We start from the raw sequence: 8,175 nt of genomic DNA on the forward strand, positions 1-8,175 counted from the left end.
CATTCTGATTTTGAGTTCAGAATGGGAGATTGGGCATACACCTCTGCCCCTTTCTGAAACTTAGTAAAATGACAAGAAAATCTTTTTTTTTTTTTTTTAACTGGCAAAAACTAAAGAACATGAAGAATGGCAAAGAAGACAACGGCATCAACATTCTGATCCTGAAAAGCTGATAGATGAACAAAAACTAACTTGGTAAACCCAAGAGAGCAGAATGAATGTGGAAACCAAGAAGCAATCTTAGACAACACCCCTTCGCCCCCACAAAAGGCTGATAAACTGAAAGTACCAGGCACTTCTAGGATTTGTGGTAAAGGTCTTTTTTATTTAAATTCTCTGCAATTTAGACCACCAAATCCCTTCCTAACTACACTACTAAGCAATTTCCTTGCCCTCATCTCGGGGGGTAAAATTGGAGGCTATTTCAGATTTACCACGAAGTTAAGTAATCTGTAGCTAGGAGGTAGCACTTGCATGAACACCTGCCAAGGCTTGAGAGGGGCCCAAGAAATATGTTCAGATCGTCATTTTTTTTAATTTGTAAAGATAAATTATTTTTTATTCTTTCTCTCCAAACCCCCAAATTGCATGTTTCAGGTCCCACAAAACTGTAATCTGGTCCTGACTGTAGGTTTATTATGTAGAAAAGCTAAGGCAGGATCTCTATTCAGAGGAAACTAGACATTGTTAAACTGGGGTCCTATGATGAAAAGAGAGGGATTTAGCAAAGGTTTACGTACAGTGAAAGTTTATATATTTAAAGTTCACACTCCCAGAGTCCTCTAACCTAGCTCAAAGAATGTTGGCAATTCTATCCTCCAGGCAAGAAATGGAAAGATCTTTTCTTAGAAATTTGACACCTATAGAGGTCTTAACATTGTTAAAATGTCAATTCTCCACAAATTGTCTAGCTCCAGTGAGTCCTTGTCAAAAAGAAAGGAAGAAAGAAAGAAAAAGAAGAAAGAAGAAACAAAGAAAGAGAGAGAGAGAGAAAGAAAAGAAAGAAAAGAAAGGAAGGAAGGAAGGAAGGAAGGAAGGAAGGAAGGAAGGAAGGAAGGAAGGAAGGAAGAGGAAGAAAAAGAAAGAAAGAAAGAAAAAGAAAGAAAGAAAAGAAAAAAAAGAAAAGAAAAGAAAAAAAAGAAAAGAAAAGAAAGAAGAAAGAAAAATTTGACACCTAAAAGACCTAATGATACTGAATCTGGGATCCCTAAAGAAAGAGCCCAGTGAAATCACCTTACAATGCAGTTCACAATTGTAGGGCCTCCCTTCCTTGCCTCTCTTACACATAGGCCTCTAAAATGTTCTACTCTTAAGTTTAAAAATATACACCAAAGCCAACAACTTATGGAAAAACAAAAGAATAAAGGAAAATAAATGGTAAAAAAACACTTAAAGCAGTAAGAGAATTTAACAAAATAGCAATATATGACATCAACATTAAAAACCTATAGTCTTCACCAAAGAACACATACCAGTGGCAAATAAGCAACTGAGAGGTTCTTAAATAGGTGAATAGATAAACTGTACTATATCTAGATAATGGAATATTATTCAGTACTAAAAAGAAATGAGCTATCAAGTCATGAAAAGATATGGAGGAAACAGAAATGCCTAGTACTAAGTAAAAGATACCAATCTGAAAAGACTACATGCTGTATGATTCTAACTATAATGATATTCTGGAAAAGGCAAACATTAGAGATGGTAAAAAGACCTGTGGGGGTGGGGAAGTCTGGGTGGTTCAGTTGGTTAAGCTTCTGATTCTTGACTTTGGCTCAGATCACCATGTCAGTGTCAGGAGACCAAGTCCAGTGTTGGGCTCCATGCTCAGCAGGGAGTCTGCTTGGGATTCTCTCTCTCCCTCTCCCTCTGTTTCTTCCTACTGCACTCGTTTGTGCACTCTCTCTCTCTAAAATAATAAATAAAAATTTTTTTAAAGACCTGTGGTTGCTAGGAGTTGGGGTTGGGGTTGGAGGAAGGGATAAATAGGTGGAATACATAATGATGGTTACAAGTCATTGTACAGTTGTCAAACCCATAGAATGTACATCAAGAGTAAACCCTAATGTAGGCTGTGAACTTTGGATGATTATGATAGGTCAGTGTAGACTTATTAATTGTAACAAATGTTCCATTCTGATGGGGGATGTTGATGATGAAAGAGGCTATGCATGCTGAGGCGGGGAGCCTATCGGAAATCCCTATCTTCTACTCAATTTTACTATGAACATAAAACTCCTCTAAAAAAAAAAAAGACTTTTAAAAATCTATAGTCTCTATTTATATGAACAAAAATGAATTCAAATATATAATTTATAATAATAATATGTACTTGAATATTTTTTAAATATCTAGGCATACACTTAAAATATGTAAGGAAACATATGTAAACATATATAAGAAATATATATGAATATATATTTGAATATATAGGTTCAAAACACATAGAAGGAAAACTGTTTTAAAAAAATACTATGTATTTGGATAGAAACAGTGGGAGACAATTCTCCATAGGTCTCTCATGCTTCTGTGCAGCTGACAAACAGATACACCGACTGCCTTTGCTCCACACTATCTTTTTAAAAAGATGTTTATTGGGCACATGGGTGGCTTAGTGGTTGAGCATCCGCCTTTGGCTCAGTTCACAATCTCAGGGCCCTGGGATCGAATCCCACATCTGGCTCCTTGCAGGGAGCCTGCTTCTTCCTCTGTTATGTCTCTGTGTCTCTCGTAAATAAATTTTTAAAAAGAAAAGAAAATCGATGACCATTATTAAGATATCATTTATGTACCATAAAATTTATCCTGTTAAAGTGTACAATTCAGTGGTTTTAAGTATACTCACTAAAATGTGCAACCAACACCACTATCTAACTCCAGAACATCACCCCAAAAAGAAATGTACCCACTGGCAATCTCTCTGAATTTTCTCTCCCTGCCAGGCTCAGGTAACCACTAATCTACTTTCTGTCTCCAGGGATTTGCCTTTTCTAGCCATTTCAGATAAATGAAATGACACAGCATGTGTCTTTTGAGTCTGGCTTATTTCATTCAGTATGTTTTCAGGGTTCACTCATGTAGCCTGTATCACTATTTCATTTCTTTTTATTGCCAAATAATATTTGATCATATATACCACAGTTTGATTATTCATTTATTAATTGATAGACATTTGTGCTGTTTCTACTTTTTCACTATTATTAAAAATGCTATGAACTCAAAGAAATATTTGTATGTGGCTGGGGACATGAGAGGCTAAATGGAACAGAGGGCAGCCAAGGCAGCAGAGCAGAGCACAGGTTCTTTTGATGTCACTTGTGATGAGTTGCAAGAGAAGAGTTGTCCAATCAGAAACGACACTTAATTTCCCCTGAGGTTAAATTTTTATATGGGATGTTTATCATGGGATGTTTCCGGGATTTGCCAATGCCTCATTTCCCATTATGAGTTTTAACTTAAGACACTGATCAAAATGACTAAAATATAATTCTATTGACTTTTTCTGTATTTATGAGGGGCCTGGCAGTGTGCTGCCTAGTAAAAGAAGACAACACTATATTATTAGTCATAATTTCAGTTATGTTTTTAAATGCTTCTTGCTGGGCAGCCCGGGTGGCTCTGCAGTTTAGCACCGCATTCAGCCCAGGGCGTGATCCTGGAGACCCGGGATTGAGTCCCACATTGGGCTCCCTGCATGGAGCCTGCTTCTGCCTCTGCCTGTGTCTCTGCCTTTCTCTGTGTGTGTGTGTGTCTCTCATGAATAAATAAATAAAATCTTTAATAAAAAAATGCTTCTTGCCAAAGTCTTACTTTATAATTTGAATCTAGTATTATATGGGCCAGTGGTTTCAACCTGGTATGGATATAAGACCTATCCATGGAGTTTTACATAAATAAATATAGATGTCCAGGACCTATACCAGACATACTGAATCCAGTCATTTAATATTCCTGGTATACTAGGTATATTATTTCTCAGGATTATATGTATGGTTCAATATTTTTTTTCTTTTCAAAATTATGATCATCTATTTTCTGTTTTTTATGATCATCTATTTTTATGGATCCGTTTTAACATTCACTGACCTCTGAAAATAGGTTTAATCATTGTCTTAAGGACATTTTGTCAATTTTTTGGAAATGGCTTTATTTGGTTTACATGCAATAGAAACAGCCAACTTCTTTGTTACATTTATCTTATGAGTACTCATTAGACCTTTCAAATTTGAAAATTATTAGTAATACATTAGCCATAGCCATTTTAAGTCTCTCATCTGTGAATAGTTTTGTTTTATTCTTATGGTGGCATGAAACAACAATCAGCTACAGGCCTCAGTGTGTGTATTTAACAAAGAAGGAATCATTTCAGAGCCCAATGGAAAAGGAATGTGCCAGCTACTTCAGACTATATTGACACTTCAAAGAGCAGGCCCTTGGATATAGGCGTTTCATGATATCACTTAGACGACTTTCAGAGCATACTGGGGACTAAAGTCAAGATTCTAGAACCCTTTGTTGAGAAGCAGATGGCTTCACAAGATTGCCATTTCAAGATGTAGTAAAAAAGAATTTCTTACACAGTACTGAATAAACTGATAAGGGAAATTTTTATTGTGGTTATTTGTTTAAAGTATTGTTGATATTATCTTAATGTTCTATTTTCTAGATCTATAAAGAGGCCCTTCTCTTTCCTTATTAAGCTATCTGTAGTCCACAGCAATTTAATAAACTTTTTGTAAACTGAAAATATTTTAAAAGATACCAGCTTCTCATTGACCACACCCAGCCCCAACATTCAGACACTCTTAATGATATACGTATTTTGCAAGGTACTATAGTTATTTGCATGGTTTCAGTGAGAATCTGTCCCCCTTTTTGTTAGGATGTAATTGGAAAAATCATTAATGAGGCACTACAATGTCATATTTAAGAATGGAACTCATTTAATTAGATATTATAGACCACTTTTTGGGAATTAAAACTACCCTTACTTGTTCACCCATTGCCTACTGAGTCCCTTCAGGAAAGCCGGCCTGTGCCTGTCTTGCACAGTCTCTGCTATAGAATGAAGTTTGGGTCCCCCAAAGTTTATATGTTGAAACCTAATCCCTAACATGCTGGTATTTGAGATGGAGACTTTGGGAGGTGATTAGGTCATGAGAGCAGAATCTGTATGAATGAGATTAATGGCCATACAAAAGAGCTTTCAGAGAGTTCCCTCATCCTTCTGCCTTGCAAGGACACTGTGAAAGGGTGATTGTCTATGAACCAAGAAGAAGGCCTTCACCAGACATGGAATCTGCCTTGATCTTAGAATTATCAGCCTCCAGAATTGTAATACATTACTGCTGTTTATAAGCCATCTAGTCTATAGTATTTTTGTAATGGTAACCTGGAGGAACCAAGACAGTTCCAGACTTACAAGTGATAAGAAATTTGTTTCCTGGCAGACCAGAAACATTAGGATATTTTGGATACTTCAAGAACAAGAGATTCTCCCAAATTAACAGATACTGTTTATTGAAATGCAAGTCGGAGAATTTCTCGGGTTTAGTTTCCTTGCCTTGGAAGAGTAAATAGCAGGGGATCCCTGGGTGGCTCAGCGGTTTAGCGCCTGCCTTGGGCCCAGGGTGTGATCCTGTGGTCTTGGGATCGAGTCCTACATCAGGCTCCTTGCATGGAGCCTGCTTCTCCCTCTGCCTGTGTGTCTCTGCCTCTCTCTCTCTCTCTCTCTCTCTGTTTCTCATGAATAAATAAAATCTTTTTTTTTTAAAAAAAAAGGAAGAGTAAATAACAATGCATGAAATTATTGTCTATAGACATGCAAATAAATTCTTCTGGCAGAAGGAGAATAGGGACATTTATCATAAAAAGCAAGTTTTATGTCCCTCTACAAATTCATTTCAATATTTTTGGTCTACAGATATCTCTGTTTTTTGACTTCTCCTTTTAAACAGTTGTGACATTTTCCTGGTTCTCTCATTAAAAATAATCTTTGACATATGTTCATTTTATATCTATATCGGAGCCATTATTTTAGCCATCTCTGAAAATTATCCTTTAATATGACTTATTCTCATATTGGCCTGCTTTACAACACTTTTCATATGACTAACACTGTTTTGTTTCACTTATATTATTTGCTACTCACAACAAGGTACTATAAAGCAAGTACTATTAATAGCTTGCCTCCCTCCACACCTTTGTTAGCAGCTATCTATAAACAGAGTTTACAGATAAATGAACCAGGATCAAATTCTAGGTAGTTTGGTTCTAAAACCCACACTCAACCATTATTGTATACTCCCCATAAACAGAGAAAATTTTAGTTTTGATGGTTAATTTTGAGTCTCAGTTATAAAGATTTCTCAGGATAAAGCTATAATTTGTTTCTAATTTTTATTTGGCTTCCCTTGAAGCTTGAAAATTAGGAAAAATGTGCTAGTTGTCATTACACCAATATTTACAGTGATATTGAAAAATATGGGAGAATCATAATTACAAATTTGGCATTCTTACACCACCCTCCCCCCAGTAAACATCTTATAAGTTTAATCCTATATGATCATGGCTCTGGGCCATGCTAAAAACTAGACAACAACCTAAAAATGGAGTCATTTATGCTAAGCCTCATGTCACTAAACTGAGACTTAACCTAATTACAGTTTTGGTTTTCCCAGAAAGGGAATCTTAAACCAATCAATCAGCAATTACCTGATCAGTACTTGTTAGGTTATTTCCCTGAGAAACCTCTGCCATCTGCTAAAGAAAAGTAACTTTGGAATAACTAATCTGTTTTTTTGTCTGGTATAACTTCCTTGTTCCCACTCCCTTCTGGCTATAAGTCTTTGATTTTGTACAGCTCCTCAAAACTCCTTTCTATCTGCTAGATTGGATGCTGCTTTAGTAGAATTGATTTTTGCCCAAACTCTTAAAAATTTTTAACATGCTACCCTTTATCTTTTAACAGCCATGATTAGAATGAGTCTGGGCCTTCAAGTTAGAAAGTCAAGTTCTACTGACCTTGGATAACTTGGATACTGACCTTGGATAACACTTGACCACTTCCAACTTCCACTACAATTTCTTGACTGATTACTCTGATAATGATAAAGATTCTATACTATCAACAAAGGATTATATTCAAGAAATTTCTTAGAAAAACAGCAAATATATAACACAATTTACAACTATTTACATTCCAAATGGTTAAAGTAGATTTTGGCGCTTCAAGGAAAGATCATCCAGTTAGCCAGAAAACTGCCAACCAGAATGCCTTATTTCCCAAGGTGTCCAGTTAGCTGAACTTAGACGTGGCTTTCCTTGCACTGCATGAAAGTTCCTTTCACTACTATTAAATAAAGTCCTGCTGCTACTCACCCTGGAGCATGCTATGCCACACAAGGCTTCTTTAAAATCATGTGTAAGGAAGCTATGCCACACAAGGCTTCCTTAAAATCAGGGGTACCTAGGTGGCTCAGTCAGTTAAGGGCTGCCTTTGGCTGGGGCCCTGATCTCAGGGGTCTGGGATCCAGTCCCATATCTGTTTCCCTGCTGGATGGGGAGTCTGCTTCTCCCTCTGCCCCTCACCCCTGCTTGTGTTTGCTCTCTCAAAAATAAATTAATTAATTAATTAAAAACAGAAATAAAACCATGTGAATCAGCTCAACATATGTTGATTTCTGCAGTTATCCTGCAAGTGACTGCCTATCTTTTTCATGTAATCCCAGGACTCAACAAAAATGAATTCCAAATTTGCCATTAACTCTAAAGTTTAAGTCAGATAATCACAGACCTATCCTGCAACTTAAAATCAGAACAAAATAAAACAACAACAAAAAACAATCCAGAGGTATTTGGGTGGTAGAAAAAAAAGTAGACTGATATTTTAATTTCTTTATATAGAAAACAGAGAAATAACAATTCTCAGCCTTGAGTGAACATCTGACTCATGTAGGAATGTTTAAACATATGAATGCCTGGGATGCACATAAACTAATTAAACAATATATCTGGGGATCTGTAATTTTAAAAGCCTAGATATCTCAGTGTTTAAAAGTTTCATTGGTTAATGTGATTCTTGGAAGAGGGTTAAGAACTGTTGTTAGAAATATTATTATATTTATATTTTGAATGTCAATTTAGGTAAGTTTAATTAATACATTTGTTAACCCA

Source organism: Vulpes vulpes, chromosome 14 (genome assembly GCF_048418805.1).
Source record: "Vulpes vulpes isolate BD-2025 chromosome 14, VulVul3, whole genome shotgun sequence".
NCBI lineage: Eukaryota > Metazoa > Chordata > Mammalia > Carnivora > Canidae > Vulpes > Vulpes vulpes.